The sequence below is a fragment of the Trichosurus vulpecula genome, chromosome 1 (assembly GCF_011100635.1).
Source record: "Trichosurus vulpecula isolate mTriVul1 chromosome 1, mTriVul1.pri, whole genome shotgun sequence".
Classification (NCBI taxonomy): domain Eukaryota; kingdom Metazoa; phylum Chordata; class Mammalia; order Diprotodontia; family Phalangeridae; genus Trichosurus; species Trichosurus vulpecula.
In genome coordinates this window covers 530,226,027-530,240,964 of record NC_050573.1, presented here as the reverse complement: position 1 = coordinate 530,240,964, position 14,938 = coordinate 530,226,027, and the positions used below count along the sequence as shown (strand labels likewise).

Below are 14,938 nucleotides of genomic sequence, written 5' to 3'. Positions count from 1 at the left end.
GTCTGGCCTCCTTGGAATTTGCCTAGATTGCTCTGGGGAAGGTACTTCACCTGACTATTATGAACAGTATGTGGCATGGAGTCACTAATCACCCTCTGGCCTTTTGTGCCTCCTCTCTTCCCTCCCATCAGCTAGTGTGGGAAAAGACAAGAAGACAAGGTTGTCTCCCAGGGACCCTGGCAAGGCCGTTCTGGGGCTAATCAGACTGGATTCACTACAAGAGTCAGTTCTCAGGGTCTGGAATAGCAATCAGGCATAGATTTCAAATCTGGCTCTGCCATTCGCTTGCACAACTCATTGGCCTGGGTCTCAGTTTTCCCATCTGTAAAATGTCTTGATTCAACCAGATGAGCTCTAGGGTCTCTTCGAGCTTAATTTGAATCAGCCCAGCCATAGAATTTAATATGCAAGCGTTCTCTTGTTCTGTTTTTGCCAAGTATAGCAGCCATGAACTGGAGCAACTAATAAAACCTTATTTCTCCTGGAGCAATTGTCGGATCTGCACTCCAGAGCCCCTCCCCAGTTTTAAAATGGGCTAATTTGAACACCCTGAAACCTCAGGATTACCCATACTTATGAGAAAAACCATCCTGGCCATATTCTTACTATAGTCTAGGACCCACTACGTCATCAGACTCGTTACCTCAGCTCTAATACTGAAAGGATAAGAATAGCTAACGTTTATATAGCACTTTAAGGTATGCAAAGTACTTTGCCCATACTAGCTTACTAGATCCACACACTACTCCCATTTTATTATTTTTTTTTTGGTTTTTTGTTTATTTTTTTTAATAGTACCATTTTAACCAGCATTTATTAAACACCTTCTATATTCTCGGCACAATGCTAGAAATTGTAACGGCAAGCAAAGTGGGACTTTTTGTTTTGCTCTTTTTTCTTTTGGAGTCCTAGTTCTTCTCAGCACTAAGGCAATCAAGTGCCTTTGACTGAGTCTTGCCTTTGTTTGAATCAAGAGTCATTGATTGAATCAGAGTTTTTGATGACCTGCTTAAGTCACAAGAAAGCCCAAATCACAGGAGTTTGAGTCACATGGTTGTGACACCCTCTGTGGGCTGACCCTGAAGAAGTGTATATATACTCTGAGGTTAGCATTTTGCTTGGGGTGCTCACTCATTGGAAGAGCATTCATGTGATTTGGCCAGATGAGACTCTGGGTAGCTGTTAAGGAGTCCCCCCCAGCTTTGAAAACTCAGATGTTGGTGCTTGTCAGTCTGGTAACTATGTATGTATTGCTATGGACAGACAGTTAGAAGCCCTGTCTGCTGATTTATGTTATTTGCTCTGTTTATATATTTCTGCTTGTAATTTCTGTTTGTGTTGTCTCTGAAGTTCAGGGTTCTGACTTTTCCCCCCGAACTAAGTGAATGATATATGTATGTTTAATTAAAGTAAGATTGCAAACCTGTTAAAGTTGCTTTCCTTAGAAAAGCAGATCAAAGAACCTGTGCTAGCAGCCCTCCCGTGTGCTGGTGTTATCACACAGCCACAGCAGCTGCAAGCAGCATTGTTGTTAAAAATATATGGTGAGAAAGTTCCTGCTGTCAAAACACTCATATTCAACCACAAGGTAGGTATTATTATTACTACTACTATTATCCCCATTTTATAGATGAAGATATTGAGTCTCAGAGAGATTAAGTGACTTGCTTATGGCCACATCAGGGCAGCTAGGTGGCACAGGGGGTAGAGTTCTGGGCCCGAAGTCAGGAAGACTCTTCCTCCTAAGTTCAAATCTAACTTCAGATACTAGCTCTATGACTGTAGGGAAGTCATTTCACCTTGTTTGCCTCAGTTTCCTCATCTGTAAAATGAGATGAAGAGGGATATAGCAAACTACTCCAATATCTCTGCCAAGAAAACCCCAAATGGGATCACAAAGAGTCAGACACAAAAGAAACAATTGAGTAATGGTCACACAGCTAGTAAATGCATAAGGGAGGATTCAAACAGTGCTGTATCCAATCTCCCTGTAAGTTTGGGAAAGAGTTGCTCTCTTATCAAGCCCCTAGCCTAGAATGTAGTTGATCAATCAATTGATAAACATGATTAGGTACCTATTTTGTGCCAGGCACTGTGCTAAGCACTGGGGATACAAAAAGAGGCAAAAAATCTCCCAAGGAGCTGACAATCTAATGGATGCACACAATATGCAAACAAAAATAGAAAGTAAACTATCTGCAGGATAAATAAGAGAAAATTACCAGAGAGATGTATGCGATTACAGAAAATAAAAGGCAGGTAAGATGCTAAATTAAACTTAAAGATGGGTGTATAAGCCCGTACCCCATCTTTCAAGTGTTAAAAAGTTCCTTGACTAGATTAGAATAGGAGTCTGCCCTGCAGCCCTTGAAAAAGAGTAAACATTTTACATTTTGAGAGTTCTAGAGAGCTTGAAGCACAGCTGAAAGGAATCTATCAGGCAGTCAAGACACATATTCTCTATGGAGACAGACACAGAGAACAACAGCCTTTAAAGAAAGAAGCAGCATCAAGGACTGAGATTTCTGGCAGCATAGAAGAGAGCCGACTATAGATTAAAAAGAGAACTGCTCTTGGCAGGTGAGAGTTGGGCAGTGGAGAGGAGCAATCCTAGAGAGCACTAGAGGGGAGATACTGATGACCCAGGTTCTCTGATTGTAGAGTCAATAAAGTTCTTCCTATTCCACTACAGGTGGGCTGTTACTCTAGTCTTTGACCAAGCTGTCTTTGCCAGCTCTATATCCTGGTGTGCTCTAAAAGTTTAAAATTACCATCCTTTCCTGGGCTTCAATTTCCCGGCATATCTAGTGGAGCTCATCAATCAACAAGTATTTATTTTACGCCTATTATGTACCTGGCACTTTGCTAAGTACTGGGGATATAGACTTAGGGTTACTCACTCTACATCCTAGCAAGTTAAGGAAGGAGTAATTATAGGTGGAAAGGAATCAGTTTCTATCCTTGCACTCAAGGAGCTTACATTCTTTTGAGGGACATATGATACATACAAGTATAATATACAGACAATATAAAAAATAAGCAGAAGATAAAGCAATAGTAAGAAGTCATGCTGTTTTTCTCTTAGTTTTCAAAGATGCCGGGTGAGGTTATGAGATCACAGAGAAATGCTTTGAGCTGTCTATGCCTATTCAAGGCTGTTGTAAGCAATAGCTGGGCCCAGGCACCCCTCTTCACTCATTGGTCATGCCTGAACCTGATGAGCCTAGAGAAACATTTTGCTATAATTAGGGGTTCATTGAGGTGAATTTTAAAACCGAGTCTGGAGTTTAATGGGTTAATCTGTGTGTTTTTTTCCTGCCATCTCTGCCTTCCCTTTCTTCTACATAGCTCCCAAGTAGAGCTGGTGGAGCTTCTCCATGGGTCTCTCTGAGGATCTTTGGATGCTCAGCGTCCATATTGGGCTTCATTGCTTACCTCCAAGGCCCTGGCCCCAAGCCAGGTCAAGGCAATCACAATCTAGGCCCAAGCATTCCCCCTGCAAGCTGAACTGGAAAACCTGTTCTAAGAGCCGTTGTCTTGAGAAGGGGGGGCGCAGAGGGAGGAGGCTGCATTCTTTGGCAGGTCTGTACACTGCCTCGCATCTTCCCTGTCTCTTTGCAGAGAGTCTGCCCTGGGCAGGGAGCCAGGGCCAAGATGGGTGTTGGGGGGAAGGGCGTTGAAGAATGGAGGGGTAGAGTTAAGTGCATCTTCATCCTTGGATGATAATGTGAGCTGCATGGGCTGGGGCTCAGGCACCTCCCCCCAGTAGGAATGAGGAAAGGGCTAGGGATTAGCATTGACCTTGTGATTGACCAAGGGGGGGGTGCAATTTGTGTGGCCCTAGGCAAATCATTTATCCTTCTTGATCCCTAATTTTCTCCCCTATAAAGTGAGGGAGTTAGACTAGATTTTCTCCAAGATCTCTTCCAGTTCTAAATTCTCAAATCCCTGGAAATGATACCCACCCTTAAGTCAGCTGGGCACATCCCTTAGAGGCCCCAGTCCACAGTGCAGGATTTTCTGCAGCTCAAGCCACTGATCCTGCTGATCCACTTAATCCAATCCTATCCTTCTTGCGCCTCAGTTTCCCACAGGATCACTCTCCCTATCCCCAAATAGGTAGAGGGAAGGAAGGAATAATTATAGGTAGAAAGGAAACATTAGGTTCCTCAAGGCATAGTGGAGAGGGTGCTGGACTAAAAGACTGAAAAACTTCGGTCCAAATCCCTCCTCAGACACTTACTAGCTGTGTGACTCAATCCTGAGCAAATTCTTAATGTGCCTGTGCCTCAGTATCCTCATCTGTAAAATAAGAAAGTTGGATTTGTTGACCTTTAAGTTCCCTTCCAACTCTAAATGTGTGATGCTGAAATGATGTCTCTCCCCTCCTCCATTTATTTCTTAATTATTCCTACCCACCCCCTCCTGTTTCCACAATTCCAGTGATTGGTTCTGGGGTCCCTGTTAAAGCCACTGAGGCAAGGAGTTAATGGACAGGGGAGTGGAGAGTTCTCAGGAGACCCGCATATCCAATCTCTTTCTGCCCCTCCCCATAGGGAGCATCTGTTGGGGAGGATTCATTGGTGTTTAACCAACTCCTCCCCCAACCTCAGGCCCCAGTGCCCAGAGGCCTGGGAAACTATCCTTCTCCCAGAGCCCCAGTGGGAAGTGGTCTCTGGTCTCTCTTTAACCTGTTCCCAGGCTAGGAAAGGCAAAGGGAAAAAGCTACCATTCCAGAATCACTTTGTGCTATCAGGCTTGCAAGGTGAGACTAGGTGGTCTCTTTGGCCTAGGTTTGGATATCTAACCCCTCTCAGGTTATGTATATCTCATCCTATCTATTCTTCCCACTGATCTCTTCACTATGGGCTGACTTGTCTTCCCATAGACTTTCTTCTACTTTCCATGGAGATCTCTAGCCACTAACCTTTGCCCACTGCTTTCTCACGTGAACCCTCCACCTTCACTTCAGCATTTGATCAAGCAGCTCTCCTTGGTCATGTTGGTCAATGAAACCCAAGTATGTGAGGCAGAGGCGCCCAGACTCAAATGTGGAAATTCCCAATCTTCCTTTCAAGTAAATAACAGAACCTCCACAGAAATTCAAGATGGTTCTCAGACCTTAAAGATTTCCTAGGAGAAGAGTATGTTATCCTGACCTGAGGCTCTGAAGAGCATATGCCCCATGGTGGATCAAAGAGTGAAACCCAAAGCTGACAGGCCATTCACAAACCAAGGCTTCCTTTGACCCTTTGCCTCATATCCATACCCACTAGGATGGTGTGGTTGCAAATAATGCATTGCAAACCAGGCTAGATTCAGGCCAGCCTTCTGGCAGTTTAGGTTAGATAGTGGAACAAAATGAAACATTCGTATAAAATGTGACAGTTACCCAAAGTTGATGTCCTTAGCCCTAGCAGGGGAGGGAGACTCAACAAGGATGTTCAGTGTGAATACCACCTTGATTCAGCTAAAAAAGACTCCCTGGCCTCTTCGTTCTCTTAGCAACCTTGGCCATGCATGGAAGCTGGACTACTTCAAGAGCTCTGTATAATCAGGTAACCAGGAAGAGGCCAGAAGGTGTAGTGGATTGAGTGTTGGATCAGTCAGAGAGACCTCAGTTCAAATCCTACCTTAGTCCTTATCAGCTGTGTGATCATGAATAGGTCACTTAGTCTGTCTTGGTATCTTTTTCTCCAAACTCGTTCTCCTTGGACTCATTCTCCAAACTCATTCTCAGCAACCTTTGACACTGTCTATCATTCTCTCCTCCTTGATACTCCTTTTGCTAGGTTTTTGGGACACCATTCTCTCCTGGAGTCCTACCTGTCTGACTGCTCCTTCTCTGTCTCCTTTGCTAGATCCTTTTCCAGATATCATGGCCTCTAACCATAGGTGTACCTCAAAGTTCTCTCCTGGGCTCTCTTCTCGTATCCCTCTGTGCTATTTTACTTGGTGATCTTGTCAGCTCTGATAGTTTAAATTACTTTTCATGCTGATAATTTTCAAACCTACCTTTCCTGCCCCAATCTCTCTGCTGATATCCAATTTTACATTTCCAACTTGCTTTCAGACATTTCAAACTGTACGTCCGTAGACATCTTAAACTCAGTATGTCTAAAATAGAACTTATTAGATTTTCCATCCAAACCATCTCCTCTCCTACCTTCCCTATTACTATACTCCCAGTCCCTCAGGCTCACAATCAAGGAGTCATCCTAGACTCACTATCTCTCACTCCCCATACCCAAGCTGTTGCTTATCCACTTCACCTTTGCATCATCTCTCAAATATACTGTCTTCTCTCCTCTGATACTTCTACCACTCTGGAGCAGGCCCTCATCACCTCATGTCTTGATTCTCGCAATAGCCTGCTGGTGGATCAGCCTGCCTTAAGTCTCTCCCCACTCTAGTTGATTCTCTATCCAGTCACTAAATGATTTTCCTAAAACGCAGGTTCTATCATGTCTGCCTCCGCCCCTACCCAATAAAATCCAGTGGTTTCATACCTCCCCCCATCCCCCACTCAATAAGCTCCAGTGGTTTCCTATTACTTTCAGCATCAATATAAAATCTTCTCTTTGGCATTCAGAGCCCTTCATAACCTAACCTCCTCCTACCTTTCCAGTCTTCTTATACCTGATTCCCTGACATGTACTCTTTGATTCAGTGACACTGACTTTCCTAGTTGTTTCATGAACAAGACATTTCATGTCTTGACACTGAGCATTTTCTCTGGGTTCCCCATTCATGGAACACTCTCCATCCTCTTCTCTGACTACTGACCTCCATGGGTCCTTTTAAGTCCCATCTAAAATCTCATCTTCTACAGGAAGTCTTCTCCAACCCCTCTTAATTCCAGCACTTTCCTTCTTTTTATTTTCATTTCCTATTTGTCCTGTTATAAGTTGCTTTGTATATATTTGTGTGTTGTCTCCTCCATTAGATTTGATTTGGTTCTGTTGTTGTCCTTCCTTTTCGAAGAGGCCCAAAATGACATCACTATGCTAGAGTCAAGTTTCAGGAATGCTCTACCAGAGATTGGGCACAAATAGTCCATGTGAACATTTGGGATAGATTCTCTAAATTTGCACATCTTGCGTTTCCTTTGAGCTGTCTCAATTCAGCTTTGTTCATAGAGCACAGCACCTTCTCTGATGGGGTGGTCCTGTGCCAGTGTTTCCCATGTCACAAATTCAATTCCAAAGTTCTTAAGGGAGACCTTGAGAGTGTCCTTGTGTCTCTTCTTCTGATCACCATGTGAACATTTGTCCTGTGTGAGTTCTTTATAAAATAGTCTTTTTGGCAAGTGTACATTTTGTACATGGTAAGCCAATCGGAGTTGTACTCTCTGAAGCAGAGTTTGAATGCTTGGCAGTTTAGTTCATTGTCTGGTATCTTATCCTGCCAGGTGATCTTCAGAATCTTCCTAAGACAATTTATAAGCTCCCTGTGGGCAGGGACTATCTTTTGCTTCTTTTTGCATCCTCAATGCTTAGCACAGTGCTTGGCACATAGTAGGTGCTTGATCAATTTTACTAAATGAATGAATCTGTTTCTTCCTTTGTAAAATAAAGGGGTTGGATTAGCTGAACTCTAAGGTTCCTTCTAGCTTTGAATCTATGATTTTATATTAAACAGCCTGAACTTTAGCCCCCTGAGCCAATTAAATGTCAAGGACCATTTAACATTTTTTAAGGAAAACCTAGAAATTTAGATTATTGCTCCCACAGAAGGGTGGATATCAAAGAATTGGTGCATTAACCAACTAATCTAGAGATGGAGGCATGAGAAAGAGAAGGGGAAATTGGGAATCAGATGCAGCAGATAGATCTCTGAACCTAAGCATCAGAGCTGACTTAGGGTCCAGAAGGTTAAGAGGTACCATGAATTGAATGAGACTAAGAGATCATATATCAAGAATGCAGGGCTGGTTCAATATTAGGAAAACTATACACATGATTAGCCATGTTACAAGAACAACAAAAATTATATGATTATTTTAATAGATGCAGAAAAAGCTTTCTTATAAAATACATTTATTCCCATTTTAAAAAACAAAACACTAGAAAGCATAGGAATAAATGGAACTTTCCTTAAAATGATAAGTAGCATCAATCTAAAACTGTGAAGTCAGCATTATCTGTAATGAGGATGAGCTAAAAGCCTTTCTAATAACATCAGGATGAAGCAAGGATGACTATTATTATCATTACTATTCTATGTTGTACTAAAAATGCTAGTTATAGCAATAAGACAAGAAAAAGAAATTGAAGGAATAAGTATTGGCAACAAGGAAACAAAACTCTCACTGTTTGCAGAGGATAAGATGGTTCACTTAAAAACTCTAGAGAGACAACTTAAAATTTTAATCCAAATAATTAACAACTTCTGCGAAGTTGCAGGATATAAAACAAATCCACATAAATCATCAGCATTTTTGTATATTGGCAACAAAACCCAGCAGGAAGAAATAGAGAGAGATGTTCCATTTAAAATAATTGCAGGCAGTATAAACTACTGAGGACTCTACCTGCCAAGACACACACAGGAACTGTATGAGATTAAGAGATCAGAGAATTTTAACTGGGAATGAAATGTAAAAAAGACCTGAAAGTCCAAAGGAAATGCCCTTCTGTATCCCGCTAGGCTCTAAGAGATTGAAGATGGTACCCCAGGAAGCTCACCGGGTCAGTTCAACAACAAAACTTTTTTTTTTTTACAGATTGTTTTTATTTTATTTTTCTCAATGTGAAAACAATGTTTAACATTTTTTTTTTGTAATTTTGATTTCCAAAATTCCTCCCTCCTTAAGCACTTTGATGTAGGTTATACATGTTCAGTCATGCAAAACATTTCCACATTAGCCAAAACAAAACATTTATTAAGCACCCACTGTATACCAGGAACTATGCTAGGTACTGAAAATTCAAAAACAAAAATGAAATGGTCTCTGCCTTTATGGAATCTACATTCTACTGGGCTGGGGGTGGGAAATGGAGAGGAGGTAGTGGACAGGCATCATGATGTGGTGGAAAGAGGATTGTCTCTGGTTCCAGAGAGTCTAGGTTCAAATCCTGCCTCTGATGCTTATGACTTTAACTGAGTCAATTAACTTTCTTGGGCCTCAGTTTCCTCATTTGTAAAATAAAGGGGTTAGACAAGGTGACCTTTGAGGTCTTTTCCAGCCCTGGATTTGTGATCCTATTACACAACTAAGTAAATATAAGTGAATGCTAAGTAATTTCAAGAGGGAGGGAATACTAAAAATTCTCCAGGGTGTTGAGAAGGGCCTGAGGTAGGAGGTGATACCTAAGCTGTGGTTTGAAGGAATGTAGGGATGCTGCCAGGTAGAGTCAAGGAGGGAATGAACCCTGGGTATGGGGGACCCCTTGATCAATGGCCTGAAGACAGACGAATGGATCTTTTCTTGCTGTCCATAAGCTCAATCAGCCAAAACCAAGAGGCTCGCAACCAAGGACTTCGTGCATCCTTGCATACTTTTCATAACCATAATTAACCAAGGCTACTAGGAAAATCCCCAGAAGTCCAGGGCGCCAAGCTGAATCTTCAGGGCTCTTTAGTTACTACTTTTCCCTTTTGTTCACACACCTCTCCACCAAAGGCATAAACAAGATATTGGGCCCCAGTATCAAAGGAGCCAAGCCATTCCTTTGGCTGGAATATGCAGCTGAAGCTTGCATGTTCTCCCTGGGTCGAGGTGATCTTAGCAGCCACCTCCTATCTCAATCTCCTTCCCAACCCTCCTCCAGCACCTTGCATGGCCCATCTGAAGCATCCCCTGTATCCAAGGGAAATGACATTTTTCCTGGCCTGCCACCAAGGAATCCCTCACCAACAGGCACCTTCACACTCTGTCCTCAGTTCCTTCCTCCAAACCTCTGTCCACATTCCCAGCCCTCATTTCTCTCGCCTCAGTAGCCCTCAGAAGTAGCTGGTGTAGGATCCGTTCCCGCCACAGGCAGCCCTGATTCCTCACCCAGCCTAATTAAGGCCTGGCCATTGTCCCAGCATTCCAGAGCCTTGTAGGGCGAGCTCTCCCAGAGGATGCGGAAACAAAAGGATCAGTGTAAACTTGTAACAGGGTTTCTGTCCGATTCACAATAGCAAGCCAACACTTTGGGTCGGGAACAAAAGAGGCACATTTGCTCGCCTCATTGTCTCCAGAGCAGAGGCCTAGGATCGGGAAGGACTGGTTGCCTTGGCCAGAGCCAGAGAACAGCCTCTTTACTTAACTCTCCCAAGTGGGACTCTGATAACCTAGTCTTGGCTGCTCAGAATTGGACCCCTGAGGGCAGATGCACATAGAGAGGGTAGTAACACTGGGCTGAGCCTCAGGAGATACAGGCTCTAGTCCCAATCTGCCACTCATTCCCTGGGTGGCTTGGGGCAAATGCCTTTCTCTGGGCTGCAGTATCCTCTTGAAGGGGTTGGAATATACCATTTCTAAGATCTCTTCATAGGAACATAGATTTAGAGCTATGAGTGTCCTCAGGGGATATCTAATACAATAACAGAGGGTTAAGAAAACTGAGACCCCCAAGGTCAGTAAGAAATGGAGTAAGAGGGTAGTAAGAAATGGAGCCAGGATTCAGACTCAGGTGCTGTGACTCCTAGTGAAGTGCCCTTCTTTGGTCTATGAATTAACTTGAGTGGGAATGACCTTTAGAACAAACCAAGGCAGAATTTCCAGGAACTCTGGGTGACTGCCACCCTAACCCTCTCTGGAAGAGGGCAAGTTCCTTAACTGGAAAGGGGCAAATCTTGAACTCTAAACTTCCCCTCTTTGATCAAAATCACCTGCCCTTCCCTCTATCTCTCCTCCTAAATCTATTTTTTCATTCTTGCTATGACTTCCAGTCCTTTCATTCCTCCCTCTTCTCCGTCTGTCAGCCTCATTCTGGCCTCCCTTTCCTCCCTTCAGTCTTGACCCAATAGTTGACCAGTTCTACAACACACTTTACTTCATACTTGAATCTCCTGCTCCTCATCCCTCCTCTGACCATTCCCAGCCAACTCTTAACCCCAGGTTACCCCCAACATCTGCCTTCTCTGCTCCTCCTCCTAAGCTGCTGAAAGCTATTGAAGAAGTCTTAGGGACCCACTACAAATCCATGTTGTCCAACCTCAACTGGGCCTCCATTGATTCAAAGCAATCCTTTTCATTCATTTAAAATGAACTCTTTTGTCATACTCCTCACCACAGCAGTTCCAAATCTTCTCTCTTTTCAAACCCTTTACATCAATGCAAGCCCTCTTTCTTTGGGCAGACAATCTCACCTGGAATTTTACTCAAAAAGTGTCAACCTCCATCCTGAGCTCCCTCATTTCCCCTACTCAAAACCTCTTTACATCTTCACCTTTCCTCCCCACCTTACCTCCTGCTCAGGTTGTTGTGTTTGTCCTTTGTTCTCGAAGAAGACCATGACATCAGGGAAATGATGACATGACTTGCAGTTGACTTTGATTCGAGTGAGGGAGAACTGTGCAAGGTCGCCAGCTTCACCTTCTCCTCCAGGGCCATCTGGGTCCAGTGGCCTGATATTGATCAGGACAACTGGAGATGGCCCAGGATGCAATGGGAGGCCCTGGCCATTTTAGGCTAAGGTCTTTTCAGGGTCTCACTGCCTCTGTCGATGGTAACTGTTTCTCCTGCTTGGAAGATGAAACTACTTTCTCAAAGATTACTGGTGATCTAATTGCTACATCCAATGGCTTTTTCTCAGTTTTCTTCCTTTTTAACCTCTGTATGGCTTTGGACACTATTAATCATCACCCTCTCTTTTTGAAGAAGCTAGGTGGTATAAGAGATAGAACCCTGGGCTTTGAGTCAAGAAGACCCGAGTTCAAATCCTACCCTAGATATGTACTAGCTATGTGACTTTGGGCAAATAACCTCTCAGAGGCTGTTTGCTCATTTATAAAATGAGAGAATTGGATTTGATGACTTTAAAGGTCCCTTCTAGCTCTAACTCAATGATCCTGGATACTAGATACTCCCTCCTCTCTTGGCTTCTATGATACTATTATTATCAGATTTTTCTCCTATCTCTCTGACTCTTCCTCAGTTTCCTTTGTTGATTATACATCTACCACCCACTGTGTAGACATGGGTATGGCTCAAAGCTCTATCTTGGACCCTCTGCTCTTTATATTGGAGCTGTTCTTAATTACTTTTGTGTCAAAGACCCTATTGGCAGTCTGGGGAAGTCTGTGGACCTCCTCTCAGAATGTTTTTTTTTTTTTTAAAATACTATTTTATTTTTTTCCAATTACATGTAAAAACAATTTTTAACATTCATTTTTTAAATGAACAGGCAATAAGAATTACTAAGGATGACACTGCACGTGACATCATCAAGATCGGTTCTTTAGTAAGAAACAAGGAGAGATTTGTAAAAAGAAGACAACAGTTTATTGAGCCGAAAGGATCTACTGTGAAGGCATTGGAACTGTTAACAGACTTACATCATGGTTCAGGGTACCACTGTTTCAGCTCTTGGACCATTTAATGGTTTAAAAGAAGCTTGAAAAGTAGTCCTGGATTCTATGAAAATATTCATCCAATCTATAATATCAAAACACTGATGATTAAACAAGACCTCTCAGAGGACTCTGAATTCAAAACTGGGAAAGATTTTTGCCACAGTTCAAACACAAAAATTTGAATAAATGCAAGGAGCCAAAGAAAAAAATTGTTAAGAAAGAGTTTATACCATTATACCTCCACAGCCAGAAAGTTGGATTGATAAAGAATTGGCTAGTGGTGAATACTTTTTGAAAGAAATTCAAAAGAAGCAACAAAGAATGGAGTAAGTAAAGGCTAAACAGGCTGAAGCAGTCAATAAGAGACAAGCGGAAAGAAACAAGGCTTTTATCTCACCAAAAGAAAAACCGGTTATGAAACCTAAGAAAACTTCTGCTGGAACAAAAATTGATATAGCCACTCTCCAAGAAAAAGTGAAGAAGGCAACGAAAAAGAAACCTGGAGCCCTTACTATTGAGGAAGTAAAGGTGAAGAGGGAGGCTGATGAAAAGAGACAGAAGAAGAAAAAAATGAGAAGCAAAAACAGGACTTGAGTTAGAACAGGATTTGTGTATCTCTCTTTTCCTTTTGTAAAGGATCTTTAGGCCTTGACCTTTGTTTCTTCATCTGAAAAGTGAGGCTGTGCAATGGGACATGCTTCTGATAATTTAAATGAATCTCATTTCTTTTTTTTTCCTTTTTTCCCCCTACACTTTAATACAGGTGGAACACCAAATAATGATTCCTTCACTTCAGCTCCTTCACAGCCAAACCAGGAAGCAGGGACTGTTTAAAGTTTCTCTGCCTTCTCCTTGTCTGTGATGACCGATGTGTACAGGTACCTGCTGCATCGAACCTTAAACTTCACATTGTCCTTGTTTTTCTTGATCTTGACGGACTTGGCATGTTTTCTCCTGGCTGTGAGCAGGAAGTCTTTTATTTCCTCGATTTTTCAGGGCGTGGCAGCGGTGGCGAGATGAGGGGCAGCGTGTGGCCCGAGAGGTCGAGCAACTGCCAAGGGACCGAGGAAGACAGAAAAACAAATGAATCTCATTTCATAAAACAAGGCTTTCTCTGAATAAAAAAAAATTTTTGAGTTCCATATTTTCTCCCCGCCTTCATTTCCTCCCCTCTCCCTGAGATAAGTAAATTGATATAGGTTATAGTATGTAAAAACATATTTCCATATTAGTCATGTTGTAAAAGAAAACACAGTCCAAAGGAAAACACAGACACACACAAGTGAAAAATGCACTGCATTCTTTCTGTGGAGGTGGATAGTATTTTTCCTCATGAGCCCTTTGGAATTGTCTTGGATCATTGTATTCCTGAGAATAGCTAAGCCATTCATAGTTGATCATCATGCGATATTGCTGTTAACAGGTACAATGTTCTCCTGGTTCTGCTTGCCTCACTTTGCATCAGTTCATGTAAGTCTTTGCAGGTTTCAGAATAATGTTTTTAAATGCATAAAATCAAACATGTAAGATTACAAAGAAAACCACTTATGTTAAAATATAGGATGTTCTACATTTTAAGCCAGTAAGGCATAACACTGCAATAAGACTTTTAATACAATTATCATTAAAAAAAAAACCAAGTTCATATAAGCCATGTTAAGAACTCCTGTATATACTAATGTTTATAACATTCTCCCTCGGTGAGCTCATCTGTTTCCATAGGTTCAGTCATCACATCTCCCTAGATGACTCCCAAATCTACATATCTAGCTGTAATCTCTCCCCTATACTGATGGAATTCCTTATCTCCCCTCCTCTCCCTGTCCATAAATTACCCCTCCCAACTCCAGACTTCCCTCTTTCTGTTGAGGACTCCACCATCTTTCCTTTCAATCCTCCCCCCTACTAAGAAGCGGGAAATGTATTTGATCATCTGTCCCCAGGGTCCAACGGTGGTCATTACAATCTCCTGGAAGAACCTGGGTTTGCAACCTTAGAGGTGTCCTTGACTTCCTTCTTTTACATCCCTCATTAACCGATCAGATATCAATTCCTGTCCATGTACCTCTACAACCTCTCTGATATTCAATTCCCTTTCACTACTTCGATTGCCTCCTCTCTAGTTGAAGGTCTCGTTGCCACTTGTCTGGATTTTTTAAAATTTTAATTTATTTTATTTTTAATAGCCTTCCAACTCTCTGCCACCTTTAATCACTCCCCATTCCATTCCATCCCACACACAGATGCCAAAATAATTTAAGACACAGGTCTGGCTATGTCTCTCCTCTGCTCAAAAACTGCCCAAAATAAATGAAATTGTTTCACTGAGGACATGAGGGATCTTTTAATTGCTAAATCTGATGATCTTTCCTTAGTCCTCTTGCTTTGACACACAAATACATAAGACCAGAAGTCATTCTCCAAGACGTCA

General features: G+C 42.3%; 2 pseudogenes; one reads left to right on the top strand and one right to left on the bottom strand.

The window, feature by feature from the left end:
• Window positions 1–13,101, top strand: part of LOC118841324 — a 139,070-nt pseudogene extending 125,969 nt beyond the window's left edge.
• Window positions 13,102–13,294: 193 nt separating this feature from the next.
• On the bottom strand, window positions 13,295–13,499 carry LOC118841316 (annotated as a pseudogene).
• Between the last annotated feature and the right edge of the window lie 1,439 nt (window positions 13,500–14,938).